General features: G+C 36.7%; 34 non-coding genes across 34 annotated transcripts; all 34 read left to right on the top strand.

Moving 5' to 3' along the window:
• The first annotated feature begins 60 nt into the window (after window positions 1-60).
• trnae-uuc (transfer RNA glutamic acid (anticodon UUC)) lies at window positions 61-132 on the top strand. Its single transcript has one exon. It is a non-coding gene; the product is annotated as a tRNA-Glu (tRNA).
• A 231-nt stretch (window positions 133-363) lies between these two features.
• trnae-uuc (transfer RNA glutamic acid (anticodon UUC)) lies at window positions 364-435 on the top strand. Its single transcript has one exon. It is a non-coding gene; the product is annotated as a tRNA-Glu (tRNA).
• Window positions 436-666: 231 nt separating this feature from the next.
• Window positions 667-740, top strand: trnae-uuc (transfer RNA glutamic acid (anticodon UUC)). The gene has a single exon. It is a non-coding gene; the product is annotated as a tRNA-Glu (tRNA).
• A 228-nt stretch (window positions 741-968) lies between these two features.
• Window positions 969-1,040, top strand: trnae-uuc (transfer RNA glutamic acid (anticodon UUC)). The gene has a single exon. It is a non-coding gene; the product is annotated as a tRNA-Glu (tRNA).
• Window positions 1,041-1,272: 232 nt separating this feature from the next.
• trnae-uuc (transfer RNA glutamic acid (anticodon UUC)) lies at window positions 1,273-1,344 on the top strand. The gene has a single exon. It is a non-coding gene; the product is annotated as a tRNA-Glu (tRNA).
• A 232-nt stretch (window positions 1,345-1,576) lies between these two features.
• Window positions 1,577-1,648, top strand: trnae-uuc (transfer RNA glutamic acid (anticodon UUC)). Its single transcript has one exon. It is a non-coding gene; the product is annotated as a tRNA-Glu (tRNA).
• A 232-nt stretch (window positions 1,649-1,880) lies between these two features.
• Window positions 1,881-1,952, top strand: trnae-uuc (transfer RNA glutamic acid (anticodon UUC)). Its single transcript has one exon. It is a non-coding gene; the product is annotated as a tRNA-Glu (tRNA).
• Window positions 1,953-2,183: 231 nt separating this feature from the next.
• Window positions 2,184-2,255, top strand: trnae-uuc (transfer RNA glutamic acid (anticodon UUC)). The gene has a single exon. It is a non-coding gene; the product is annotated as a tRNA-Glu (tRNA).
• A 227-nt stretch (window positions 2,256-2,482) lies between these two features.
• trnae-uuc (transfer RNA glutamic acid (anticodon UUC)) lies at window positions 2,483-2,554 on the top strand. The gene has a single exon. It is a non-coding gene; the product is annotated as a tRNA-Glu (tRNA).
• A 230-nt stretch (window positions 2,555-2,784) lies between these two features.
• Window positions 2,785-2,856, top strand: trnae-uuc (transfer RNA glutamic acid (anticodon UUC)). Its single transcript has one exon. It is a non-coding gene; the product is annotated as a tRNA-Glu (tRNA).
• Window positions 2,857-3,693: 837 nt separating this feature from the next.
• On the top strand, window positions 3,694-3,765 carry trnae-uuc (transfer RNA glutamic acid (anticodon UUC)). Its single transcript has one exon. It is a non-coding gene; the product is annotated as a tRNA-Glu (tRNA).
• A 231-nt stretch (window positions 3,766-3,996) lies between these two features.
• Window positions 3,997-4,068, top strand: trnae-uuc (transfer RNA glutamic acid (anticodon UUC)). The gene has a single exon. It is a non-coding gene; the product is annotated as a tRNA-Glu (tRNA).
• A 496-nt stretch (window positions 4,069-4,564) lies between these two features.
• trnae-uuc (transfer RNA glutamic acid (anticodon UUC)) lies at window positions 4,565-4,636 on the top strand. Its single transcript has one exon. It is a non-coding gene; the product is annotated as a tRNA-Glu (tRNA).
• A 193-nt stretch (window positions 4,637-4,829) lies between these two features.
• On the top strand, window positions 4,830-4,901 carry trnae-uuc (transfer RNA glutamic acid (anticodon UUC)). The gene has a single exon. It is a non-coding gene; the product is annotated as a tRNA-Glu (tRNA).
• A 232-nt stretch (window positions 4,902-5,133) lies between these two features.
• trnae-uuc (transfer RNA glutamic acid (anticodon UUC)) lies at window positions 5,134-5,205 on the top strand. Its single transcript has one exon. It is a non-coding gene; the product is annotated as a tRNA-Glu (tRNA).
• Window positions 5,206-5,698: 493 nt separating this feature from the next.
• On the top strand, window positions 5,699-5,770 carry trnae-uuc (transfer RNA glutamic acid (anticodon UUC)). The gene has a single exon. It is a non-coding gene; the product is annotated as a tRNA-Glu (tRNA).
• Window positions 5,771-7,976: 2,206 nt separating this feature from the next.
• Window positions 7,977-8,048, top strand: trnae-uuc (transfer RNA glutamic acid (anticodon UUC)). Its single transcript has one exon. It is a non-coding gene; the product is annotated as a tRNA-Glu (tRNA).
• Window positions 8,049-8,279: 231 nt separating this feature from the next.
• On the top strand, window positions 8,280-8,351 carry trnae-uuc (transfer RNA glutamic acid (anticodon UUC)). Its single transcript has one exon. It is a non-coding gene; the product is annotated as a tRNA-Glu (tRNA).
• A 2,396-nt stretch (window positions 8,352-10,747) lies between these two features.
• trnae-uuc (transfer RNA glutamic acid (anticodon UUC)) lies at window positions 10,748-10,819 on the top strand. The gene has a single exon. It is a non-coding gene; the product is annotated as a tRNA-Glu (tRNA).
• Window positions 10,820-11,051: 232 nt separating this feature from the next.
• trnae-uuc (transfer RNA glutamic acid (anticodon UUC)) lies at window positions 11,052-11,123 on the top strand. Its single transcript has one exon. It is a non-coding gene; the product is annotated as a tRNA-Glu (tRNA).
• Window positions 11,124-14,594: 3,471 nt separating this feature from the next.
• On the top strand, window positions 14,595-14,666 carry trnae-uuc (transfer RNA glutamic acid (anticodon UUC)). Its single transcript has one exon. It is a non-coding gene; the product is annotated as a tRNA-Glu (tRNA).
• Window positions 14,667-14,864: 198 nt separating this feature from the next.
• trnae-uuc (transfer RNA glutamic acid (anticodon UUC)) lies at window positions 14,865-14,936 on the top strand. Its single transcript has one exon. It is a non-coding gene; the product is annotated as a tRNA-Glu (tRNA).
• A 1,700-nt stretch (window positions 14,937-16,636) lies between these two features.
• trnae-uuc (transfer RNA glutamic acid (anticodon UUC)) lies at window positions 16,637-16,708 on the top strand. Its single transcript has one exon. It is a non-coding gene; the product is annotated as a tRNA-Glu (tRNA).
• A 428-nt stretch (window positions 16,709-17,136) lies between these two features.
• trnae-uuc (transfer RNA glutamic acid (anticodon UUC)) lies at window positions 17,137-17,208 on the top strand. The gene has a single exon. It is a non-coding gene; the product is annotated as a tRNA-Glu (tRNA).
• A 2,099-nt stretch (window positions 17,209-19,307) lies between these two features.
• trnae-uuc (transfer RNA glutamic acid (anticodon UUC)) lies at window positions 19,308-19,379 on the top strand. Its single transcript has one exon. It is a non-coding gene; the product is annotated as a tRNA-Glu (tRNA).
• A 537-nt stretch (window positions 19,380-19,916) lies between these two features.
• Window positions 19,917-19,988, top strand: trnae-uuc (transfer RNA glutamic acid (anticodon UUC)). Its single transcript has one exon. It is a non-coding gene; the product is annotated as a tRNA-Glu (tRNA).
• A 231-nt stretch (window positions 19,989-20,219) lies between these two features.
• Window positions 20,220-20,291, top strand: trnae-uuc (transfer RNA glutamic acid (anticodon UUC)). The gene has a single exon. It is a non-coding gene; the product is annotated as a tRNA-Glu (tRNA).
• A 1,145-nt stretch (window positions 20,292-21,436) lies between these two features.
• Window positions 21,437-21,508, top strand: trnae-uuc (transfer RNA glutamic acid (anticodon UUC)). Its single transcript has one exon. It is a non-coding gene; the product is annotated as a tRNA-Glu (tRNA).
• A 231-nt stretch (window positions 21,509-21,739) lies between these two features.
• On the top strand, window positions 21,740-21,811 carry trnae-uuc (transfer RNA glutamic acid (anticodon UUC)). The gene has a single exon. It is a non-coding gene; the product is annotated as a tRNA-Glu (tRNA).
• Window positions 21,812-22,723: 912 nt separating this feature from the next.
• On the top strand, window positions 22,724-22,795 carry trnae-uuc (transfer RNA glutamic acid (anticodon UUC)). Its single transcript has one exon. It is a non-coding gene; the product is annotated as a tRNA-Glu (tRNA).
• A 535-nt stretch (window positions 22,796-23,330) lies between these two features.
• On the top strand, window positions 23,331-23,402 carry trnae-uuc (transfer RNA glutamic acid (anticodon UUC)). The gene has a single exon. It is a non-coding gene; the product is annotated as a tRNA-Glu (tRNA).
• A 232-nt stretch (window positions 23,403-23,634) lies between these two features.
• On the top strand, window positions 23,635-23,706 carry trnae-uuc (transfer RNA glutamic acid (anticodon UUC)). The gene has a single exon. It is a non-coding gene; the product is annotated as a tRNA-Glu (tRNA).
• A 231-nt stretch (window positions 23,707-23,937) lies between these two features.
• Window positions 23,938-24,009, top strand: trnae-uuc (transfer RNA glutamic acid (anticodon UUC)). The gene has a single exon. It is a non-coding gene; the product is annotated as a tRNA-Glu (tRNA).
• Window positions 24,010-24,240: 231 nt separating this feature from the next.
• On the top strand, window positions 24,241-24,312 carry trnae-uuc (transfer RNA glutamic acid (anticodon UUC)). The gene has a single exon. It is a non-coding gene; the product is annotated as a tRNA-Glu (tRNA).
• The last annotated feature ends 175 nt before the right edge of the window (window positions 24,313-24,487 follow it).

The following is a 24,487-nucleotide window of genomic DNA, read 5'->3' as shown; positions in this document are numbered from 1 at the left end:
CATTTGGAAAAAAGTCAAAGTATAGTGTGTAGAAAAATGTGAAAAAAGACACAAAAGTTGTCCCATATGGTCTAGCGGTTAGGATTCCTGGTTTTCACCCAGGTGGCCAGGGTTCGACTCCCGGTATGGGAACAAGTTTTATAGGCGGAAAATAACCAAAGTATAAACTATCCTAGAAAAATCGAATATATGTCATTAATAAAATAAAAAGTCATAGTATAGTGTGTCGAAAAATGTGAAAACAAAACCATGGAATGGTGTATCGAAACATTTGAAAAAAAGTCATAGTTTGTTATGTCAATCATTTGGATAAAAAGTCACAGTATAGTGTGTCGAAAAATGTGAAAAAAGACACAAAAGATGTCCCATATGGTCTAGCGGTTAGGATTCCTGGTTTTCACCCAGGTGGCCCGGGTTCGACTCCCGGTATGGGAACAAGTTTTATAGGCGGAAAATAATCAAAGTATAAACTATCCTAAAAAAATCGAATATATGTAAGAAATCAAATAAAAAGTCATAGTATAGTGTGTCGAATAATGTGAAAACAAAACCATGGTAAGTGTGTCGAAACTATTTGAAAACAAGTTATAGTATGGTATGTCAATCATTTGGATAAAAAGTCACAGTATAGTGTGTCGAAAAAATGTGATAAAAGACACAAAAGATGTCCATATGGTCTAGCGGTTAGGATTCCTGGTTTTCACCCAGGTGGCCCGGGTTCGACTCCCGGTATGGGAACAAGTTTATAGGCGGAAAATAATCAAAGTATAAACTATCCTAAAAAAATCGAATATATGTAAGAAAATCAAATAAAAAGTCATAGTATAGTGTGTCGAATAATGTGAAAACAAAACCATGGTAAAGTGTGTCGAAATATTTGAAAACAAGTTATAGTATGGTATGTCAATCATTTGGAAAAAAGTCACAGTATAGTGTGTAGAAAAATGTGAAAAAAGACACTAAAGTTGTCCCATATGGTCTAGCGGTTAGGATTCCTGGTTTTCACCCAGGTGGCCCGGGTTCGACTCCCGGTATGGGAACAAGTCTTATATGGGGAAAATAATCAAAGTATAAACTGTCCTAAAAAAATCGAACATATATAAGACATTTTATGAAAAAGTAATAGTATAGTGTGTCGAAAAATGTGAAAACATAACCATGGAATGGTGTATCGAAACATTTGAAAAAAATTCATAGTATGTTATGTCAATCATTTGGATAAAAAGTCACAGTATAGTGTGTCGAAAATTGTGAAAAAAGACACAAAAGATGTCCCATATGGTCTAGCGGTTAGGATTCCTGGTTTTCACCCAGGTGGCCCGGGTTCGACTCCCGGTATGGGAACAAGTTTTATAGTCGGAAAATAATCAAAGTATAAACTGTCCTAAAAAAATCGTAATATATGTAAGACATTTTAAGAAAAAGTCAAAGTATAGTGTGTCGATAAAATGTGAAAACAAAACCATGGAATGGTGTATCGAAACATTTGAAAAAAGTCATAGAATGTCATGTCAATCATTTGGAAAAAAGTCACAGTATAGTGTGTCGAAAAATGTGAAAAACCACACAAAAGATGTCCCATATGGTCAAGCGGTTAGGATTCCTGGTTTTCACCCAGGTGGCCCGGGTTCGACTCCCGGTATGGGAACAAGTTTTATATGGGGAAAATAATCAAAGTATAAACTGTCCTAAAAAAATCGAACATATATAAGACATTTTAAGAAAAAGTCATAGTATAGTGTGTCGAAAAATGTGAAAACAAAACCATGGTAAAGTCTGTCGAAATATTTGAAAACAAGTTATAGTATGGTATGTCAATCATTTGGATAAAAAGTCACAGTATAGTCTGTCAAAAAATGTGATAAAAGACACAAAAGATGTCCCATATGGTCTAGCGGTTAGGATTCCTGGTCTTCACCCAGGTGGCCCGGGTTAGACTCCCGGTATGGGAACAAGTTTTATAAGGGGAAATAAATCAAAGTATAAACTGTCCTAAAAAAATCGAACATATATAAGACATTTTAAGAAAAAGTCATAGTATAGTGTGTCGAAAAATGTGAAAACAAAACCATGGAATGGTGTATCGAAACATTTGAAAAAAAGTCATAGTATGTCATGTCAATCATTTGGAAAAAAGTCACAGTATAGTGTGTCGAAAAATGTGAAAAAAGACACAAAAGATGTCCCATATGGTTTAGCGGTTAGGATTCCTGGTTTTCACCCAGGTGGCCCGGGTTCGACTCCCGGTATGGGAACAAGTTTTATATGGGGAAAATAATCAAAGTATAAACTGTCCTAAAAAAATCGAATATAAGACATTTTAAGAAAAAGTCATAGTATAGTGTGTCGAAAAATGTGAAAACAAAACCATGGTATAGTGTGTCGAAACATTTGAAAAAAAGTTATAGAATGGTATGTCAATCATTTGGAAAAAAGTCACAGTATAGTCTGTCAAAAAATGTGAAAAAAGACACAAAAGATGTCCCATATGGTCTAGCGGTTAGGATTCCTGGTTTTCACCCAGGTGGCCCGGGTTCGACTCCCGGTATGGGAACAAGTTTTATAGGCGGAAAATAATCAAAGTATAAACTATCCTAAAAAAATCGAATATATGTCAGAAATAAAATAAAAAGTCATAGTATAGTGTGTCGAAAAATGTGAAAACAAAACCATGGTATAGTGTGTCGAAACATTTGAAAACAAGTTATAGTATGGTATGTCAATCATTTGGAAAAAAGTCACAGTATAGTCTGTCAAAAAATGTGATAAAAGACACAAAAGATGTCCCATATGGTCTAGCGGTTAGGATTCCTGGTTTTCACCCAGGTGGCCCGGGTTCGACTCCCGGTATGGGAACAACTTTTATAGGCGGAAAATAATCAAAGTATAAACTATCCTAAAAAAATCGAATATATGTCAGAAATAAAATAAAAAGTCATAGTATAGCGTATCGAAAAATGTGAGAACAAAACCAGGGTATAGTGTGTCGAAATATTTGAAAACAAGTTATAGTATGGTATGTCAATCATTTGGATAAAAAGTCACAGTATAGTCTGTCAAAAAATTTGATAAAAGACACAAAAGATATCCCATATGGTCTAGCGGTTAGGATTCCTGGTTTTCACCCAGGTGGCCCGGATTCGACTCCTGGTATGGGAACAAGTTTTATAAGGGGAAAATAATCAAAGTATAAACTGTCCTAAAAAAATGTAATATATGTAAGACATTTTAAGAAAAAGTCATAGTATAGTGTGTCGAAAAATGTGAAAACAAAACCATGGAATGGTGTATCGAAACATTTGAAAACAAGTTATAGTATGGTATGTCAATCATTTGGAAAAAAGTCACAGTATAGTGTGTAGAAAAATGTGAAAAAAGACGCAAAAGTTGTCCATATGGTCTAGCGGTTAGGATTCCTGGTTTTCACCCAGGTGGCCCGGGTTCGACTCCCGATATGGGAACAAGTTTTATATGGGGAAAATGATCAAAGTATAAACTGTCCTAAAATAAAATTGAATATATGTAAGAAATCAAATAAAAAGTCATAGTATAGTGTGTCGAATAATGTGAAAACAAAACCATGGTATAGTGTGTCAAAATATTTGAAAACAAGTTATAGTATGGTATGTCAATCATTTGGAAAAAAGTCACAGTATAGTGTGTAGAAAAATGTGAAAAAAGACACAAAAGATGTCCCATATGGTCTAGCGGTTAGGATTCCTGGTTTTCTCCCAGGTGGCCCGGGTTCGACTCCCGGTATGGGAACAAGTTTTATATGGGGAAAATATTCAAAGTATAAACTGTCCTAAAAAAATCGAACATATATAAGACATTTTAAGAAAAAGTCATAGTATAGTGTGTTGAAAAATGTGAAAACAAAACCATGGAATGGTGTATCGAAACATTTGAAAAAAAGTCATAGTATGTCATGTCAATCATTTGGAAAAAAGTCACAGTATAGTGTGTCGAAAAATGTGAAAAAAGACACAAAAGATGTCCCATATGGTCTAGCGGTTAGGATTCCTGGTTTTCACCCAGGTGGCACGGGTTCGAATCCCGGTATGGGAACAAGTTTTATAGGCGGAAAATAATCAAAGTATAAACTATCCTAAAAAAAAATCGAATATATGTAATGTGAAAACAAAATCATGGTATAGTGTGTCGAAACATTTGAAAAAAAGTCATAGTATGTTATGTCAATCATTTGGTAAAAAGTCACAGTATAGTGTGTAGAAAAATGTGAAAAAAGACACAAAAGATGTCCCATATGGTCTAGCGGTTAGGATTCCTGGTTTTCTCCCAGGTGGCCCGGGGTCGACTCCCGGTATGGGAACAAGTTTTATATGGGGAAAATATTCAAAGTATAAACTGTCCTAAAAAAATCGAACATATATAAGACATTTTAAGAAAAAGTCATAGTATAGTGTGTTGAAAAATGTGAAAACAAAACCATGGAATGGTGTATCGAAACATTTGAAAAAAAGTCATAGTATGTCATGTCAATCATTTGGAAAAAAGTCACAGTATAGTGTGTCGAAAAATGTGAAAAAAGACACAAAAGATGTCCCATATGGTCTAGCGGTTAGGATTCCTGGTTTTCACCCAGGTGGCACGGGTTCGAATCCCGGTATGGGAACAAGTTTTATAGGCGGAAAATAATCAAAGTATAAACTATCCTAAAAAAAAATCTAATATATGTAATGTGAAAACAAAACCATGGTATAGTGTGTCGAAACATTTGAAAAAAAGTCATAGTATGTTATGTCAATCATTTGGTAAAAAGTCACAGTATAGTGTGTAGAAAAATGTGAAAAAAGACACAAAAGATGTCCCATATGGTCTAGCAGTTAGGATTCCTGGTTTTCACCCAGGTGGCCCGGGTTCGACTCCCGGTATGGGAACAAGTTTCATATGGGGAAAATAATCAAAGTATAAACTGTCCTAAAAAAATGTATTATATGTAAGACATTTTAAGAAAAAGTCATAGTATAGTGTGTCGATAAAACGTGAAAACAAAACCATGGAATGGTGTATTGAAACATTTGAAAAAAAGTCATAGTATGGTATGTCAATCATTTGGAAAAAAGTCACAGTATAGTGTGTAGAAAAATGTGAAAAAAGACACAAAAGTTGTCCCATATGGTCTAGCGGTTAGGATTCCTGGTTTTCACCCAGGTGGCCCGGGTTCGACTCCCGGTATGGGAACAAGTTTTATATGGGGAAAATAATCAAAGTATAAACTGTCCTAAAAAAATCGAATATATGTAATGTGAAAACAAAACCATGGTATAGTGTGTCGAAACATTTGAAAAAAAGTCATAGTATGGTATGTCAATCATTTGGTAAAAAGTTACAGTATAGTGTGTAGAAAAATGTGAAAAAACACACAAAAGTTGTCCCATATGGTCTAGCAGTTAGGATTCCTGGTTTTCACCCAGGTGGCCCGGTTCGACTCCCGGTATGGGAACAAGTTTCATATGGGGAAAATAATCAAAGTATAAACTGTCCTAAAAAACTGTATTATATGTAAGACATTTTAAGAAAAAGTCATAGTATAGTGTGTCGGAAAATGTGAAAACAAAACCATGGTATAGTGTGTCGAAACATTTGAAAACAAGTTATAGTATGGTATGTCAATCATTTGGTAAAAAGTCACAGTATAGTGTGTAGAAAAATGTGAAAAAAGACACAAAAGATGTCCCATATGGTCTAGCGGTTAGGATTCCTGGTTTTCTCCCAGGTGGCCCGGGTTCGACTCCCGGTATGGGAACAAGTTTTCTATGGGGAAAATATTCAAAGTATAAACTGTCCTAAAAAAATCGAACATATATAAGACATTTTAAGAAAAAGTCATAGTATAGTGTGTTGAAAAATGTGAAAACAAAACCATGGAATGGTGTATCGAAACATTTGAAAAAAAGTCATAGTATGTCATGTCAATCATTTGGAAAAAAGTCACAGTATAGTGTGTAGAAAAATGTGAAAAAAGAGACAAAAGTTGTCCCATATGGTCTAGCGCAGGGGTGGGGAACCTCCGGCCCCCGGGCCGTATACGGCCCGCGAGACCTTTCGCTACGGCCCTCGAGGTAATTTATAAATATACGCAAAAAACAAAAGAAATCTAGACCGCAAAAAAATTAAACAAGCGATTCCCTGTTTTTCCTAGCCAAGGTCAGTGACCATGAACACATCACGAGCCTAACGTGTCATCACGTGGTATATGTCTCGTCTGACAGGGATGCAGTTCTGACCATGGTTCTGACGGAGAACAGAGCACCAGAACGCCGCTTCGCCACTTCCACAAATGTCAGTACCCATAAGGAGCCGTACACATGCCGCAGTTTCTGCGTCGCTGTGTCTTTAGCTGAAAGCCCAGTGGTCTGTTCATCTGTCATACTGATCATACAGTCAATAACTGTGTTGTTATTAGCATCTGGTTAGCTAGCTCTGCTAACGAATATAAGAAGCTTTTTCTACAACCAGTGAGGTAAAGGCACATCTTTATATGATCATTATAGTTATAAAAAAACAAGAGAATAAAGTAAACAGGTATAAAATACTATATGACAGTAAAAAAAGTTGTTATTAATAAACAAGAATACAGTTTAAAAGGGGAGTGATTTGTAAAATATCCATAAAGAAAAAGAAAATCTGCTTACAGTTCTGTTTCATATGGGTGTTGAGAGATGTATCCATCGATCTCCTAATGTTGCTCTCAAAGTGCACCAGATTGATGCTTTTAACTCAACATTTTAAAAAAAATCTTCCCGGGGGAGCATACCCCCTGGACCCCCCTAGAGGAGGTGAGGTCCCCCCCCCCCACTTAAATCATGTTCACATGGATAGGAAACTAAATACATTTGCACACATCTTGTGTCCATATATTTCAGTTTGGGTGGTCACGCCACACCGTGCACGTATGTGTGAGTCATGGTGAGATATCTGGATTAAGAGGTTGCTTTTTCTTTGCACAGCATGAAAGAAAGGCCAAATGAATGGGCTGTGATTTTAGTATTTTTAAGCAGAGGTCAATCATTTGTACGGCCCTCGGAGGATGTTGGAAACATTGAAATGGCCCTTGAGAGGAAAAAGGTTCCCCACCCCTGGTCTAGCGGTTAGGATTCCTGGTTTTCACCCAGGTGGCCCGGGTTCGACTCCCGGTATGGGAACAAGTTTCATATGGGGAAAATAATCGAAGTATAAACTGTCCTAAAAAAATGTATTATATGTAAGAAATTTTAAGAAAAAGTCATAGTATAGTGTGTCGAAAAATGTGAAAACAAAACCATGGTATAGTGAAAATAATCAAAGTATAAACTGTCCTAAAAAAAAATCGAATATATGTAATGTGAAAACAAAACCATGGTATAGTCTGTCGAAACATTTGAAAAAAAGTCATAGTATGGTATGTCAATCATTTGGTAAAAAGTCACAGTATAGGGTGTAGAAAAATGTGAAAAAAGACACAAAAGTTGTCCCATATGGTCTAGCGGTTAGGATTCCTGGTTTTCACCCAGGTGGCCGGGGTTCGACTCCCGGTATGGGAAAAAGTTTCATATGGGGAAAATAATCAAAGTATAAACTGTCCTAAAAAAATCGAACATATCTAAGACATTTTAAGAAAAAGTCCTAGTATAGTGTGTCGAAAAATATGAAAAAAGACACAAAAGATGTCCCATATGGTCTAGCGGTTAGGATTCCTGGTTTTCACCCAGGTGGCCAGGGTTGGACTCCCGGTATGGGAACAAGTTTTATAGGCGGAAAATAATCAAAGTATAAACTATCCTAAAAAAATCGAATATATGTCAGAAATAAAATAAAAAGTCATAGTATAGTGTGTCGATAAAATGTGAAAACAAAACCATAGAATGGTGTATCGAAACATTTGAAAAAAAGTCATAGTATGTCATGTCAATCATTTGGAAAAAAGTCACAGTATAGTGTGTCGAAAAATGTGAAAAAAGACACAAAAGATGTCCCATATGGTCTAGCGGGTAGGATTCCTGGTTTTCACCCAGGTGGCCCGGGTTCGACTCCCGGTATGGGAACAACTTTTATAGGCGGAAAATAATCAAAGTATAAACTATCCTAAAAAAATCGAATATATGTCAGAAATAAAATAAAAAGTCATAGTATAGTGTATCGAACAATGTGAGAACAAAACCAGGGTATAGTGTGTCGAAATATTTGAAAACAAGTTATAGTATGGTATGTCAATCATTTGGATAAAAAGTCACAGTATAGTCTGTCAAAAAATTTGATAAAAGACACAAAAGATATCCCATATGGTCTAGCGGTTAGGATTCCTGGTTTTCACCCAGGTGGCCCGGGTTCGACTCCCGGTATGGGAACAAGTTTTATAAGGGAAAAATAGTCAAAGTATAAACTGTCCTAACATTTTTTATTATATGTAAGAAATTTTAAGAAAAAGTCATAGTGTGTCGAAAAATGTGAAAACAAAACCATGGTGTCGTGTGTCGAAACATTTGAAAACAAGTTATAGTATGGTATGTCAATCATTTGGAAAAAAGTCACAGTATAGTGTGTAGAAAAATGTGAAAAAAGACACAAAAGATGTCCCATATGGTCTAGCGGTTAGGATTCCTGGTTTTCACCCAGGTGGCCCGGGTTCGACTCCGGGTATGGAACAAGTTTTATAGGCGGAAAATAATCAAAGTATAAACTATCCTAAAAAAAATTGAATATATGTAAGAAATCAAATAAAAAGTCATAGTATAGTGTGTCGAATAATGTGAAAACAAAACCATGGTAAAGTGTGTCGAAATATTTGAAAACAAGTTATAGTATGGTATGTCAATCATTTGGATAAAAAGTCACAGTATAGTCTGTCAAAAAATTTGATAAAAGACACAAAAGATATCCCATATGGTCTAGCAGTTAGGATTCCTGGTTTTCACCCAGGTGGCCTGGGTTCGACTCCCGGTATGGGAAGAAGTTTTATAGGCGGAAAATAATCAAAGTATAAACTATCCTAAAAAAAATCGAATATATTTAAGAAATCAAATAAAAAGTCATAGTATAGTGTGTCGAATAATGTGAAAACAAAACCATGGTAAAGTGTGTCGAAATATTTGAAAACAAGTTATAGTATGGTATGTCAATCATTTGGATAAAAAGTCACAGTATAGTCTGTCAAAAAATGTGATAAAAGACACAAAAGATATCCCATATGGTCTAGCGCAGGGGTAGCCAACACGGTGCCCGCGGGCACTCAGTCGCCCGCAGGGGCAACGTGAGGCGCCCGCCGGGCACGTTCTAAAAAATAGCTCACCAAGAAAATCCAAAATGTATAAAATACACGAAACAAAAAAGGAAATGTAATTAAAAGAATCTACCCCATGCATAAACGAAACTTAAATCATAGCGAACTCTATCTTCTTACTACAACTCTATATCTATCTAACACCCCTCCTCCCCCCACTCCCACAATGAATATCGACCAATCACGTTCTTGCTTGATTTGCGGGACCAGCGTTGCAGTCGGGAAGAAAAGCAATGTGGCACCTCCCCGCTGATTTTCCTTCTGGCAGAATCGACACTACACATCATCCCCATTGAACACAGCCTAGTCATGCCAGTCTATACAACACATGAGGGGCAGAGTTTTACTCTGTGTGTTGTAACTTGCATACATTTGTTCCACTTGACGCACACACACGCATGGCGTGATCTCCAGGGGAGACATGTCCCCCGCTCTTTTCGAAATCCCGTTTGTGTCCCCCCACTTTACAAATATGTTTATTATTTTTTAACACAAGCCGTCATCGCCACGGAGGAGCACACAGCCTGTGTGTGTGTGTGTGTGTGTGTGTGTGCGCGCGCGTGTGTGAGTGAGAGAGAGCACCCCATTTATCTATTTAATATAGATAAAGTAAGAAATCACTCCAATGTGTACAATAGGACAGTACAAAAAACAGTTTGAAAGGGGAGTGATTAGTAAAATATGCATAAATAAAAAGAAAGAATGCTAACTAGGTAACATAATATAACAATAAACAAGTTTAAATTATTTGTTATTGGTTGTGATAAAGATGTTTGGATTATTGAAAAGTATACAGCTCCCTTTCATCTGAGTGTTGAGAGCTGTATCCATAAATTCATGTTGTGCTCAAAGTGCTCCAGATTGATGCATTTAACTTCAACATTTAAAAAAAAATCTTCCCGGAGGAGCATGGACCCCACGAGAGGAGGTGAGGTTCACCCCCAAATAAAGCAGGTTAAAATAATTAAATTGCATACATGTTCTTTTAGTAAACACTGAAAACGGGTCCCACAGACCCAAACAGCACAAAAAGGTTAAAGGTAAGCATATAATAATGTTAAAATGTGCTAAATATATACTCTGCAAAAAACTAAAAAGAGAGGAGTAAAAGTAGCCCCCGACTTGTTTTATTTTTAGAAAGTAGCGTTCATCCTAAAAAAGGTTGGTGACCCCTGGCCTAGCGGTTAGGATTCCTGGTTTTCACCCAGGTGGCCCGGGTTCGACTCCCGGTATGGGAACAAGTTTTATAAGGGAAAAATAAACAAAGTATAAACTGTCCTAAAAAAATGTATTATATGTAAGAAATGTTAAGAAAAAGTCATAGTGTGTCGAAAAATGTGAAAACAAAACCATGGTGTCGTGTGTCGAAACATTTGAAAACAAGTTATAGTATGGTATGTCAATCATTTGGAAAAAAGTCACAGTATAGTGTGTAGAAAAATGTGAAAAAAGACACAAAAGATGTCCCATATGGTCTAGCGGTTAGGATTCCTGGTTTTCACCCAGGTGGCCTGGGTTCGACTCCCGGTATGGGAACAAGTTTTATAGGCGGAAAATAATCAAAGTATAAACTATCCTAAAAAAAATTGAATATATGTAAGAAATCAAATAAAAAGTCATAGTATAGTGTGTCGAATAATGTGAAAATAAAACCATGGTAAAGTTTATCGAAATATTTGAAAACAAGTTATAGTATGGTATGTCAATCATTTGGATAAAAAGTCACAGTATAGTCTGTCAAAAAATTTGATAAAAGACACAAAAGATATCCCATATGGTCTAGCGGTTAGGATTCCTGGTTTTCACCCAGGTGGCCCGGGTTCGACTCCCGGTATGGGAACAAGTTTTATAGGCGGAAAATAATCAAAGTATAAACTATCCTAAAAAAAAATCGAATATATTTAAGAAATCAAATAAAAAGTCATAGTATAGTGCAGGGGTGGGGAACCTCCGGCCCGCGAGACCATTTGGTGTGGCCCTCGAGGTAATTTATAAACACACACAAAAAAGAAAAAAATTAAAGAAATCTAGACCGCAAAATAATTAAACAAGTGAGTGCCTGTTTTTCCTGGCCAAGGTCAGTGTCCTTGAACACAACACGCCTAACGTGTCATCACGTGGTATATGTCTGACAGGGGTGTAGTTCTGACGGGGAGCACCAGAACGCAGCTCCGCTCCGGCACTTCCAAAAATTGCAGTACCGATAAGGAGCCGTACACATGCTGCAGTTTTTGCGTGGCTGTGTCTTAGTTGTAAGCCCAGTGTCGATCTGTTCATCTGTCATACTGATCATACAGTCAATAACTTTATTGTTATTAGCATCTGGTTAGCTAGCTATGCTAACGAATATAAGAAGCTTTTTCTACAACCAGTGAGGTAAAGGCACATCTTTATATGATCATTATAATTATCAAAAAATAAGAGAATAAAGTAAACAGGTATAAAATACTATATGACAGTAAAAAAAAGTTGTTATTAATAAACAAGAATACAGTTTGAAAGGGGAGTGATTTGTAAAATATCCATAAAGAAAAAGAAAATCTGTTTACAGTTCTGTTTCATGTGGGTGTTGAGAGATGTGTCCATATATCTACTAATGTTGCTCTCAAAGTGCACCAGATTGATGCTTTTAACTTCAACATTTAAAAAAAAGTCTTCCCTGGCCCCCCTAGAGGAGGTTAGGTCCCCCCGACTTAAATCATGTTCACATGGATAGGAGTCTAAATACATTTGCACACATCTTGTGTCCATATCTTTCTGTTTGGGTGGTCATGCCACAACCGTGCACGTGCATGCATGCGTGAGTCATGGCAAGATATCTGGATTAAGAGGTTGCTTTTTCTTTGCACAGCATGAAAGAAAGGTGAAATGAGTGGGCTGTGATTTTAGTATTTTTAAGCAGAGGTTAATAATTTGTACGGCCCTCGGAGGATGTTGAAAACATTGAAATGGCCCTTGAGAGGAAAAAGGTTCCCCACCCCTGGTATAGTGTGTCGAATAATGTGAAAACAAAACCATGGTAAAGTGTGTCGAAATATTTGAAAACAAGTTATAGTATGGTATGTCAATCATTTGGATAAAAAGTCACAGTATAGTCTGTCAAAAAATGTGATAAAAGACACAAAAGATATCCCATATGGTCTAGCGCAGGGGTAGCCAACACGGTGCCCGCGGGCACTCAGTCGCCCGCAGGGGCAACGTGAGGCGCCCGCCGGGCACGTTCTAAAAAATAGCTCACCAAGAAAATCCAAAATGTATAAAATACACAAAACAAAAAAGGAAATGTAATTAAAAGAATCTACCCCATGCATAAACGAAACTTAAATCATAGCGAACTCTATCTACTTACTACAACTCTATATCTATCTAACACCCCTCCTCCCCCCACTCCCACAATGAATATCGACCAATCACGTTCTTGCTTGATTTGCGGGACCAGCGTTGCAGTCGGGAAGAAAAGCAATGTGGCACCTCCCCGCTGATTTTCCTTCTGGCAGAATCGACACTACACATCATCCCCATTGAACACAGCCTAGTCATGCCAGTCTATACAACACATGAGGGGCAGAGTTTTACTCTGTGTGTTGTAACTTGCATACATTTGTTCCACTTGACGCACACACACGCATGGCGTAATCTCCAGGGGAGACATGTCCCCCGCTCTTTTCGAAATCCCGTTTGTGTCCCCCCACTTTACAAATATGTTTATTATTTTTTAACACAAGCCGTCATCGCCACGGAGGAGCACACAACCTGTGTGTGTGTGTGTGTGTGTGTGTGTGTGTGTGTGTGCGCGCGTGTGTGAGTGAGCACCCCATTTATCTATTTAATATAGATAAAGTAAGAAATCACTCCAATATGTACAATAGGACAGTACAAAAAACAGTTTGAAAGGGGAGTGATTAGTAAAATATGCATAAATAAAAAGAAAGAATGCTAACTAGGTAACATAATATAACAATAAACAAGTTTAAATTATTTGTTATTGGTTGTGATAAAGATGTTTGGATTATTGAAAAGTATACAGCTCCCTTTCATCTGAGTGTTGAGAGCTGTATCCATAAATTCATGTTGTGCTCAAAGTGCTCCAGATTGATGCATTTAACTTCAACATTTAAAAAAAAAATCTTCCCAGGGGAGCATGGACCCCACTAGAGGAGGTGAGGTTCACCCCCAAATAAAGCAGGTTAAAATAATTAAATTGCATACATGTTCTTTTAGTAAACACTGAAAACGGGTCCCACAGACCCAAACAGCACAAAAAGGTTAAAGGTAAGCATATAATAATGTTAAAATGTGCTAAATATATACACTGCAAAAAACAAAAAAGAGAGGAGTAAAAGTAGCCCCCGACTTGTTTTATTTTTACAAAGTAGCCCTCATCCTAAAAAAGGTTGCTGACCCCTGGCCTAGCGGTTAGGATTCCTGGTTTTCACCCAGGTGGCCCGGGTTCGACTCCGGGTATGGGAACAAGTTTTATAAGGGAAAAATAATCAAAGTATAAACTGTCCTAAAAAAAATGTATTATATGTAAGAAATTTTAAGAAAAAGTCATAGTATAGTGTGTCGAAAAATGTGAAAACAAAACCATGGTGTAGTGTGTCGAAACATTTGAAAACAAGTTATAGTATGGTATGTCAATCATTTGGAAAAAAGTCACAGTATAGTGTGTAGAAAAATGTGAAAAAAGACACAAAAGTTGTCCCAGATGGTCTAGCGGTTAGGATTCCTGTTTTTCACCCAGGTGGCCCGGGTTCGACTCCCGGTATGGGAACAAGTTTTATAGGTGGAAAATAATCAAAGTATAAACTATCCTAAAAAAAAATCGAATATATGTAAGAAATCAAATAAAAAGTCATAGTATAGTGTGTCGAATAATGTGAAAACAAAACCATGGTAAAGTGTGTCGAAATATTTGAAAACAAGTTATAGTATGGTATGTCAATCATTTGGATAAAAGGTCACAGTATAGTCTGTCAAAAAATGTGATAAAAGACACAAAAGATGTCCCATATGGTCTAGCGGTTAGGATTCCTGGTTTTCACCCACGTGGCCAGGGTTTGACTCCCGGTATGGGAACAAGTTTTATAAGGGGAAATAAATCAAAGTATAAACTGTCCTAAACAAATGTAATACATGTAAGACATTTTAAGAAAAAGTCATAGTATAGTGTGTCGATAAAATGTGAAAACATAACCATGGAATGGTGTATCGAAACATTTGAAAAAAGGTCATAGTATGGTCTGTCAATCATTTGGAAAAAAGTCACAGTATAGTGTGTAGAAAAATGTGAAAAAAGACACAAAACTTGTCCCATATGGTCTAGCGGTTAGGATTCCTGGTTTTCACCCAGGTGGCCCGGGTTCGACTCCCGGTATGGGAACAAGTTTTATAGTCGGAAAATAATCAAAGTATAAACTGTCCTAAAAAAACGTAATATATGTAAGAAATTTTAAGAAAAAGTCAAAGTATAGTGTGTCGATAAAATATGAAAACAAAACCATGGAATAGTGTATCAAAACATTTGAAAAAAAGTCACAGTATAGTGTGTCGAAAAATGTGAAAAAAGACACAAAAGATGTCCCATATGGTCTAGCGGTTAGGATTCCTGGTTTTCACCCAGGTGGCCCTGGTTCGACTCCCGGTATGGGAACAAGTTTCATATGGGGAAAATAATCAAAGTATAAACTGTCCTAAAATGTTTTATTATATGTAAGACATTTTAAAAAAAAGTCATAGTATAGTGTGTCGGAAAATGTGAAAACAAAACCATGGTATGTCGAAACATTTGAAAACAAGTTATAGTATGGTATGTCAATCATTTGAAAAAAAGTCACAGTATAGTGTGTAGAAAAATGTGAAAAAAGACACAAAAGTTGTCCCATATGGTCTAGCGCAGGGGTGGGGAACCTCCGGCCCCCGGGCCGTATACGGCCCGCGAGACCTTTCGCTACGGCCCTCGAGGTAATTTATAAATATACGCAAAAAACAAAAGAAATCTAGACCGCAAAAAAATTAAACAAGCGATTCCCTGTTTTTCCTAGCCAAGGTCAGTGACCATGAACACATCACGAGCCTAACGTGTCATCACGTGGTATATGTCTCGTCTGACAGGGATGCAGTTCTGACCATGGTTCTGACGGAGAACAGAGCACCAGAACGCCGCTTCGCCACTTCCACAAATGTCAGTACCCATAAGGAGCCGTACACATGCCGCAGTTTCTGCGTGGCTGTGTCTTTAGCTGAAAGCCCAGTGGTCTGTTCATCTGTCATACTGATCATACAGTCAATAACTGTGTTGTTATTAGCATCTGGTTAGCTAGCTCTGCTAACGAATATAAGAAGCTTTTTCTACAACCAGTGAGGTAAAGGCACATCTTTATATGATCATTATAGTTATAAAAAAACAAGAGAATAAAGTAAACAGGTATAAAATACTATATGACAGTAAAAAAAGTTGTTATTAATAAACAAGAATACAGTTTAAAAGGGGAGTGATTTGTAAAATATCCATAAAGAAAAAGAAAATCTGCTTACAGTTCTGTTTCATATGGGTGTTGAGAGATGTATCCATCGATCTCCTAATGTTGCTCTCAAAGTGCACCAGATTGATGCTTTTAACTCAACATTTAAAAAAAAATCTTCCCGGGGGAGCATACCCCCTGGACCCCCCTAGAGGAGGTGAGGTCCCCCCCCCCCACTTAAATCATGTTCACATGGATAGGAAACTAAATACATTTGCACACATCTTGTGTCCATATATTTCAGTTTGGGTGGTCACGCCACACCGTGCACGTATGTGTGAGTCATGGTGAGATATCTGGATTAAGAGGTTGCTTTTTCTTTGCACAGCATGAAAGAAAGGCCAAATGAATGGGCTGTGATTTTAGTATTTTTAAGCAGAGGTCAATCATTTGTACGGCCCTCGGAGGATGTTGGAAACATTGAAATGGCCCTTGAGAGGAAAAAGGTTCCCCACCCCTGGTCTAGCGGTTAGGATTCCTGGTTTTCACCCAGGTGGCCCGGGTTCGACTCCCGGTATGGGAACAAGTTTCATATGGGGAAAATAATCAAAGTATAAACTGTCCTAAAAAAATGTATTATATGTAAGACATTTTAAGAAAAAGTCATAGTATAGTGTGTCGAAAAATGTGAAAACAAAACCATGGTATAGTGAAAATAATCAAAGTATAAACTGTCCTAAAAAAAAATCGAATATATGTAATGTGAAAACAAAACCATGGTATAGTCTGTCGAAACATTTGAAAAAAAGTCATAGTATGGTATGTCAATCATTTGGTAAAAAGTCACAGTATAGGGTGTAGAAACATGTGAAAAAAGACACAAGAGTTGTCCCATATGGTCTAGCGGTTAGGATTCCTGGTTTTCACCCAGGTGGCCGGGGTTCGACTCCCGGTATGGGAAAAAGTTTCATATGGGGAAAATAATCAAAGTATAAACTGTCCTAAAAAAATCGAACATATCTAAGACATTTTAAGAAAAAGTCGTAGTATAGTGTGTCGAAAAATATGAAAAAAGACACAAAAGATGTCCCATATGGTCTAGCGGTTAGGATTCCTGGTTTTCACCCAGGTGGCCAGGGTTGGACTCCCGGTATGGGAACAAGTTTTATAGGCGGAAAATAATCAAAGTATAAACTATCCTAAAAAAATCGAATATATGTCAGAAATAAAATAAAAAGTCATAGTATAGTGTGTCGAAAAATGTGAAAACAAAACCATGGTGTCGTGTGTCGAAACATTTGAAAACAAGTTATAGTATGGTATGTCAATCATTTGGAAAAAAGTCACAGTATAGTGTGTAGAAAAATGTGACAAAAGACACAAAAGATGTCCCATATGGTCTAGCGGTTAGGATTCCTGGTTTTCACCCAAGTGGCCCGGGTTCGACTCCCGGTATGGGAACAAGTTTTATAGGCGGAAAATAATCAAAGTATAAACTATCCTAAAAAAAATTGAATATATGTAAGAAATCAAATAAAAAGTCATAGTATAGTGTGTCGAATAATGTGAAAACAAAACCATGGTAAAGTGTGTCGAAATATTTGAAAACAAGTTATAGTATGGTATGTCAATCATTTGGATAAAAAGTCACAGTATAGTCTGTCAAAAAATTTGATAAAAGACACAAAAGATATCCCATATGGTCTAGCAGTTAGGATTCCTGGTTTTCACCCAGGTGGCCTGGGTTCGACTCCCGGTATGGGAACAAGTTTTATAGGCGGAAAATAATCAAAGTATAAACTATCCTAAAAAAAATCGAATATATTTAAGAAATCAAATAAAAAGTCATAGTATAGTGTGTCGAATAATGTGAAAACAAAACCATGGTAAAGTGTGTCGAAATATTTGAAAACAAGTTATAGTATGGTATGTCAATCATTTGGATAAAAAGTCACAGTATAGTCTGTCAAAAAATGTGATAAAAGACACAAAAGATATCCCATATGGTCTAGCGCAGGGGTAGCCAACACGGTGCCCGCGGGCACTCAGTCGCCCGCAGGGGCAACGTGAGGCGCCCGCCGGGCACGTTCTAAAAAATAGCTCACCAAGAAAATCCAAAATGTAATTAAAAGAATCTACCCCATGCATAAACGAAACTTAAATCATAGCGAACTCTATCTTCTTACTACAACTCTATATCTATCTAACACCCCTCCTCCCCCCACTCCCACAATGAATATCGACCAATCACGTTCTTGCTTGATTTGCGGGACCAGCGTTGCAGTCGGGAAGAAAAGCAATGTGGCACCTCCCCGCTGATTTTCCTTCTGGCAGAATCGACACTACACATCATCCCCATTGAACACAGCCTAGTCATGCCAGTCTATACAACACATGAGGGGCAGAGTTTTACTCTGTGTGTTGTAACTTGCATACATTTGTTCCACTTGACGCACACACACGCATGGCGTGATCTCCAGGGGAGACATGTCCCCCGCTCTTTTCGAAATCCCGTTTGTGTCCCCCCACTTTACAAATATGTTTATTATTTTTTAACACAAGCCGTCATCGCCACGGAGGAGCACACAGCCTGTGTGTGTGTGTGTGTGTGTGTGTGTGTGTGTGTGTGTGTGTGTGTGTGTGCGCGCGCGTGTGTGAGTGAGAGAGAGCACCCCATTTATCTATTTAATATAGGTAAAGTAAGAAATCACTCCAATGTGTACAATAGGACAGTACAAAAAACAGTTTGAAAGGGGAGTGATTAGTAAAATATGCATAAATAAAAAGAAAGAATGCTAACTAGGTAACATAATATAACAATAAACAAGTTTAAATTATTTGTTATTGGTTGTGATAAAGATGTTTGGATTATTGAAAAGTATACAGCTCCCTTTCATCTGAGTGTTGAGAGCTGTATCCATAAATTCATGTTGTGCTCAAAGTGCTCCAGATTGATGCATTTAACTTCAACATTTAAAAAAAAAATCTTCCCAGGGGAGCATGGACCCCACTAGAGGAGGTGAGGTTCACCCCCAAATAAAGCAGGTTAAAATAATTAAATTGCATACATGTTCTTTTAGTAAACACTGAAAACGGGTCCCACAGACCCAAACAGCACAAAAAGGTTAAAGGTAAGCATATAATAATGTTAAAATGTGCTAAATATATACACTGCAAAAAACAAAAAAGAGAGGAGTAAAAGTAGCCCCCGACTTGTTTTATTTTTACAAAGTAGCCCTCATCCTAAAAAAGGTTGCTGACCCCTGGCCTAGCGGTTAGGATTCCTGGTTTTCACCCAGGTGGGCCGTGTTCGACTCCGGGTATGGGAACAAGTTTTATAAGGGAAAAATAATCAAAGTATAAACTGTCCTAAAAAAATGTATTATATGTAAGAAATTTTAAGAAAAAGTCATAGTATAGTGTGTCGAAAAATGTGAAAACAAAACCATGGTGTAGTGTGTCGAAACATTTGAAAACAAGTTATAGTATGGTATGTCAATCATTTGGAAAAAAGTCACAGTATAGTGTGTAGAAAAATGTGAAAAAAGACACAAAAGTTGTCCCATATGGTCTAGCGGTTAGGATTCCTGGTTTTCACCCAGGTGGCCCGGGTTCGACTCCCGGTATGGGAACAAGTTTTATAGGTGGAAAATAATCAAAGTATAAACTATCCTAAAAAAAAATCGAATATATGTAAGAAATCAAATAAAAAGTCATAGTATAGTGTGTCGAATAATGTGAAAACAAAACCATGGTAAAGTGTGTCGAAATATTTGAAAACAAGTTATAGTATGGTATGTCAATCATTTGGATAAAAAGTCACAGTATAGTCTGTCAAAAAATGTGATAAAAGACACAAAAGATGTCCCATATGGTCTAGCGGTTAGGATTCCTGGTTTTCACCCATGTGGCCAGGGTTTGACTCCCGGTATGGGAACAAGTTTTATAAGGGGAAATAAATCAAAGTATAAACTGTCCTAAACAAATGTAATACATGTAAGACATTTTAAGAAAAAGTCATAGTATAGTGTGTCGATAAAATGTGAAAACATAACCATGGAATGGTGTATCGAAACATTTGAAAAAAGGTCATAGTATGGTATGTCAATCATTTGGAAAAAAGTCACAGTATAGTGTGTAGAAAAATGTGAAAAAAGACACAAAAGTTGTCCCATATGGTCTAGCGGTTAGGATTCCTGGTTTTCACCCAGGTGGCCTGGGTTCGACTCCCGGTATGGGAACAAGTTTTATATGGGGAAAATAATCAAAGTATAAACTGTCCTAAAAAAATCGAACATATATAAGACATTTTAAGAAAAAGTCATAGTATAGTGTGTCGAAAAATGTGAAAACAAAACCATGGAATGGTGTATCGAAACATTTGAAAAAAAGTCATAGTATGTTATGTCAATCATTTGGAAAAAAGGCACAGTATAGTGTGTCGAAAAATGTGAAAAAAGACACAAAAGATGTCCCATATGGTCTAGCGGTTAGGATTCCTGGTTTTCACCCAGGTGGCCCGGGTTTGACTCCCGGTATGGGAACAAGTTTTATATGGGGAAATAAATCAAAGTATAAACTGTCCTAAACAAATCTAATACATGTAAGACATTTTAAGAAAAGGTCATAGTATAGTGTGTCGAAAAATGTGAAAACAAAACCATGGTGGAGTGTGTCGAAACATTTGAAAACAAGTTATAGTATGGTATGTCAATCATTTGGAAAAAAGTCACAGTATAGTGTGTAGAAAATGTGAAAAAAGACACAAAAGTTGTCACAAAAATATGGTCTAGCGGATAGGATTCTTGGTTTTCACCCAGGTGGCCCGGGTTCGACTCCCGGTATGGGAACAAGTTTTATAAGGGGAAATAAATCAAAGTATAAACTGTCCTAAACAAATGTAATACATGTAAGACATTTTAAGAAAAAGTCATAGTATAGTGTGTCGATAAAATGTGAAAACATAACCATGGAATGGTGTATCGAAACATTTGAAAAAAAGTCATAGTCTGGTCTGTCAATCATTTGGAAAAAAGTCACAGTATAGTGTGTAGAAAAATGTGAAAAAAGACACAAAACTTGTCCCATATGGTCTAGCGGTTAGGATTCCTGGTTTTCACCCAGGTGGCCTGTGTTCGACTCCCGGTATGGGAACAAGTTTTATATGGGGAAAATAATCAAAGTATAAACTGCCCTAAAAAAATCGAACATATATAAGAAATCAAATAAAAAGTCATAGTATAGTGTGTCGAATAATGTGAAAACAAAACCATGGTAAAGTGTGTCGAAATATTTGAAAACAAGTTATAGTATGGTATGTCAATCATTTGGATAAAAGGTCACAGTATAGTCTGTCAAAAAATGTGATAAAAGACACAAAAGATGTCCCATATGGTCTAGCGGTTAGGATTCCTGGTTTTCACCCATGTGGCCAGGGTTTGACTCCCGGTATGGGAACAAGTTTTATAAGGGGAAATAAATCAAAGTATAAACTGTCCTAAACAAATGTAATACATGTAAGACATTTTAAGAAAAAGTCATAGTATAGTGTGTCGATAAAATGTGAAAACATAACCATGGAATGGTGTATCGAAACATTTGAAAAAAGGTCATAGTATGGTCTGTCAATCATTTGGAAAAAAGTCACAGTATAGTGTGTAGAAAAATGTGAAAAAAGACACAAAACTTGTCCCATATGGTCTAGCGGTTAGGATTCCTGGTTTTCACCCAGGTGGCCTGGGTTCGACTCCCGGTATGGGAACAAGTTTTATATGGGGAAAATAATCAAAGTATAAACTGCCCTAAAAAAATCGAACATATATAAGACATTTTAAGAAAAAGTCATAGTATAGTGTGTCGAAAAATGTGAAAACAAAACCATGGAATGGTGTATCGAAACATTTGAAAAAAAGTCATAGTATGTTATGTCAATCATTTGGAAAAAAGGCACAGTATAGTGTGTCGAAAAATGTGAAAAAAGACACAAAAGATGTCCCATATGGTCTAGCGGTTAGGATTCCTGGTTTTCACCCAGGTGGCCCGGGTTTGACTCCCGGTATGGGAACAAGTTTTATATGGGGAAATAAATCAAAGTATAAACTGTCCTAAACAAATCTAATACATGTAAGACATTTTAAGAAAAGGTCATAGTATAGTGTGTCGAAAAATGTGAAAACAAAACCATGGTGGAGTGTGTCGAAACATTTGAAAACAAGTTATAGTATGGTATGTCAATCATTTGGAAAAAAGTCACAGTATAGTGTGTAGAAAATGTGAAAAAAGACACAAAAGTTGTCACAAAATATGGTCTAGCGGATAGGATTCTTGGTTTTCACCCAGGTGGCCCGGGTTCGACTCCCGGTATGGGAACAAGTTTTATAAGGGGAAATAAATCAAAGTATAAACTGTCCTAAACAAATGTAATACATGTAAGACATTTTAAGAAAAAGTCATAGTATAGTGTGTCGATAAAATGTGAAAACATAACCATGGAATGGTGTATCGAAACATTTGAAAAAAAGTCATAGTCTGGTCTGTCAATCATTTGGAAAAAAGTCACAGTATAGTGTGTAGAAAAATGTGAAAAAAGACACAAAACTTGTCCCATATGGTCTAGCGGTTAGGATTCCTGGTTTTCACCCAGGTGGCCTGTGTTCGACTCCCGGTATGGGAACAAGTTTTATATGGGGAAAATAATCAAAGTATAAACTGCCCTAAAAAAATCGAACATATATAAGACATTTTAAGAAAAAGTCATAGTATAGTGTGTCGAAAAATGTGAAAACAAAACCATGGAATGGTGTATCGAAACATTTGAAAAAAAGTCATAGTATAGTGTGTCGAATAATGTGAAAACAAAACCATGGTAAAGTGTGTCGAAACATTTGAAAAAAAGTTATAGTATGCTATGTCAATCATTTGGATAAAAAGTCACAGTATAGTCTGTCAAAAAATGTGATAAAAGACACAAAAGATGTCCCATATGGTCTAGTGGTTAGGATTTCTGGTTTTCACCCAGGTGTCCCGGGTTCGACTCCCGGTATGGGAACAAGTTTTATATGGGGAAAATAATCAAAGTATAAACTGTCCTAAAAAAATCGAATATATATAAGACATTTTAAGAAAAAGTCATAGTATAGTGTGTCGATAAAATGTGAAAACAAAACCATTGAATGGTGTATCGAAACATTTGAAAAAAAGTCATAGTATGTCATGTCAATCATTTGGAAAAAAGTCACAGTATAGTGTGTCGAAAAATGTGAAAAAAGACACAAAAGATGTCCCATATGGTCAAGTGGTTAGGATTCCTGGTTTTCACCCAGGTGGCCCGGGTTCTACTCCCGGTATGGGAACAAGTTTTATAGGCGGAAAATAATCAAAGTATAAACTATCCTAAAAAAATCGAATATATGTCAGAAATAAAATAAAAACTCATAGTATAGTGTGTCGATAAAATGTGAAAACAAAACCATGGAATGGTGTATCGAAACATTTGAAAAAAAGTCATAGTATGGTATGTCAATCATTAGGAAAAAAGTCACAGTATAGTGTGTAGAAAAATGTGAAAAAAGACGCAAAAGTTGTCCCATATGGTCTAGCGGTTAGGATTCCTGGTTTTCACCCAGGTGGCCCGGGTTCGACTCCCGGTATGGGAACAAGTTTTATATGGGGAAAATAATCAAAGTATAAACTGTCCTAAAATAATCGAATATATGTAAGACATTTTAAGAAAAAGTCATAGTATAGTGTGTCGAAAAATGTGAAAACAAAACCATGGTAATGGTGTATCGAAACATTTGAAAAAAAGTCATAGTGTGTCATGTCAATCATTTGGAAAAAAGTCACAGTATAGTGTGTCGAAAAATGTGAAAAAAGACACAAAAGATGTCCCATATGGTCTAGCGGTTAGGATTCCTGGTTTTCACCCAGGTGGCCCGGGTTCGACTCCCGGTATGGGAACAAGTTTTGTAAGGCGGAAAATAATCAAAGTATAAACTATCCTAAAAAAATCGAATATATGTCAGAAATAAAATAAAAACTCATAGTATAGTGTGTCGATAAATGTGAAAACAAAACCATGGTAATGGTGTATCGAAACATTTGAAAACAAGTATAGTATGGTATGTCAATCATTTGGAAAAAAGTCACAGTATAGTGTGTAGAAAAATGTGAAAAAAGACACAAAAGTTGTCCCATATGGTCTAGCGGTTAGGATTCCTGGTTTTCACCCAGGTGGCCCGGGTTCGACTCCCGGTATGGGAACAAGTTTTATATGGGGAAAATAATCAAAGTATAAACTGTCCTAAAAAAATCGAACATATATAAGACATTTTAAGAAAAAGTCATAGTATAGTGTGTCGAAAAATGTGAAAACAAAACCATGGAATGGTGTATCGAAACATTTGAAAAAAAGTCATAGTATGTTATGTCAATCATTTGGAAAAAAGTCACAGTATAGTGTGTCGAAAAATGTGAAAAAAGACACAAAAGATGTCCCATATGGTCTAGCGGTTAGGATTCCTGGTTTTCACCCAGGTGGCCCGGGTTCGACTCCCGGTATGGGAACAAGTTTTATAGGCGGAAAATAATCAAAGTATAAACTATCCTAAAAAAAATCGAATATATGTAAGAAATCAAATAAAAAGTCATAGTATAGTGTGTCGAATAATGTGAAAACAAAACCATGGTAAAGTGTGTCGAAACATTTGAAAACAAGTTATAGTATGGAATGTCAATCATT

The sequence above is a fragment of the Pseudochaenichthys georgianus genome, chromosome 12 (genome assembly GCF_902827115.2).
Source record: "Pseudochaenichthys georgianus chromosome 12, fPseGeo1.2, whole genome shotgun sequence".
Taxonomy (NCBI): domain Eukaryota; kingdom Metazoa; phylum Chordata; class Actinopteri; order Perciformes; family Channichthyidae; genus Pseudochaenichthys; species Pseudochaenichthys georgianus.
Note: the sequence above shows the minus strand (reverse complement) of the source record. Positions and strands in the feature narration are given on the sequence as shown.